Source organism: Lacerta agilis, chromosome 1 (genome assembly GCF_009819535.1).
Source record: "Lacerta agilis isolate rLacAgi1 chromosome 1, rLacAgi1.pri, whole genome shotgun sequence".
NCBI classification, from domain to species: Eukaryota; Metazoa; Chordata; class Lepidosauria; order Squamata; family Lacertidae; genus Lacerta; species Lacerta agilis.
Window position 1 is genome coordinate 51,472,154 of NC_046312.1, and position 2,212 is coordinate 51,474,365.

The window sequence follows — 2,212 nt, forward strand, 5'->3', positions numbered from 1 at the left end:
GCTCCCTCCCTCCCTCCCTCCCGCGGCTGCCTGGAGCGCTCCCCCCTCCCTTCGGCCCTCCATCTGGCCGTCCCCCCCTTCTCTTTCCCTCCCCCCCCCCCCGCTCGCCGCCTCCTCTCTGCCAGCTCGAGCGAGCCAGCGGCGCGCTGCCTGCTTATTCAGCCCGGCAGAATCCCTCGGTCACTCTACAGCAGTGGCAGGAAGACGGGGGACCCCGCCAAAATTGCCCACTTCCCGCGCAAGCCGAGAGCCTCCGTGCGAGAGAGAGTGAGCGAGATTGATGCACATCTATGCGCTTCCCTCACGATGTCGAATTTTAAGCACATCGCGGGACACACAGACGTGCCCTTTGAAGTTTCCGGGGAGGGGGAAGCAATGGCGAAAGGCCACGCTCTGGGATATGGCAAAGCTTAAAAGGCAAAAGCAAAGCTTCTGCTGGAAAAGCAAATATTAACCCTCGCCAAACCCCACAACGGAATTTTAAAGGCGTTTGTTGTGACCGGGTTGGTTTATACCTCCTCAGACCTAAATGCAGGATCACTTGTGGCCAAGAACAAAGTGCAGGGTTGTTTTGTGCACTTCATCGCTAAGAGATGTGCCCCATAGACAAGACACCCCTGGAGCTAGGGAGGGTCAAGTCCGTGCCCAGAGTGCAGTACTGGTGGCCCACCATTTGGACCTAGAGACAAGGTCACTCAGCCTTGGGGTATTCTGGAGTGTGGCCTGTGCACAGGGGGTGGGGAAAGCATTCATAGAGGTGGGTGGAAATTTGGGGTGGAACAGCCTTGCAGCCATAATAGTAAATACCTTTCTGTTCCATGAGGAAGATGGGCACAGGGATCAAGGGGGCATGTTGGGCTGGGAGAACAAGCCGCCTTCCCCCTTATAATTCTATAATTCTCAGCTGTGTTTGACTCAGAATGGGCTCGGTATGATTTCTGTCAATATAACCCAGAAGGGCGATGGCTACATTATATTAGGATACAAGGTGTGAACCCCCATATTTTTGTTCACACACACAGCTTACCACAGCCTCCAAACAGAACAAGTAGGCAATACCTGGCAGCACTTGCCAAAACCTGATGTCCTAGGAGGATGGAATAGCAACCGAGGAGATGGTTCTCTTCCACTGCTCTCAACACAGGGTCTATCTGCAAATGGAGGGAGTAGCCATAGAGAAGGTGTCCGGCATGTTGTTGCTGATTATGAAGCATGACCAGGAAACAGAATTGGTAATATATAATATATAGATATAGGTGTTTGTATCTTTATAGATAAACACATGCCTGTATATAAGTACAGTCCATATATCACTCTGTGATGACTACATCCTCCACATTTTAATTTCTAAAATGAGGAAGTGGTGGGGCCAGGGGTCAGTTCTGTTTAGGGGTCTTGTTATCTGACTGATTTCCATCGTGTGGCTATCTGTGGTTAGGTTGCTCTGTGGTGAAAGAAGGACACTCTGCATATGGTCAGAGGCACACTATGACTGCTTCACATGCCCAAGAGCTAAACTCTGGTGCTGAAAACAGGTTGCCGAGGTAGGTCCTGGCTCAAAACCATAATGACAGAGCACATGTAGAACATTTGAGGTTGCCTTGGTAGCTCAGTTGGTAGAGCATGAGATTCTTAATCTCAAGGTTGTGGGTTTGAGCCCCATGTTGGGCAAAAGATTCTTGCATTGCAGGTGGTTGGACTAGATGACCCTTGGGGTCCCTTACGATTCTGTGATTCATCCCTCAGGTATTGCTCGTTTATAAAAAGAACCCATGCAGAAGTAGACAGTAACAGTAGCTTCATCTGTCCCTGTAAGCCATGGGTGGTGAACCTGTGGTTCTCTAGATGTTGTTGGATTACAGCTCTCATCCATTGGTCATCCTGGCTGGTGCTGATGGGATCTGAAGCCCAATAACATCTAAAGAGTCATAGGTACTACCCTCCCTATATATGGAAGTTTTTAATGTTTGATGTGGTTTTATAAATCGTTGGAAGCCGCCCAGAGTGGTTGGGGCAACCCAGTCAGATTGGCAGCATGCATGCATGAATATTTATTATAGGTCCTTCCCCTGTGCTTTAAAATAAGATCTGCATGTATAAAATCAGAAAGACATTCATACACTAGCCTCTTTATTTTGACATACGTGCACAAGACAAGGCATATTGCTGTGAGGTGGCGGTGGGGTGGGTTGGCCAGTATATTTGAGTCCCT

At 49.3% G+C, this 2,212-nt stretch overlaps 1 non-coding gene across 1 annotated transcript; it reads left to right on the top strand.

Annotated features, from left to right (window-relative positions):
* Positions 1–1,598: 1,598 nt before the first annotated feature.
* On the top strand, positions 1,599–1,671 carry TRNAK-CUU. The gene has a single exon. It is a non-coding gene; the product is annotated as a tRNA-Lys (tRNA).
* Positions 1,672–2,212: the final 541 nt, after the last annotated feature.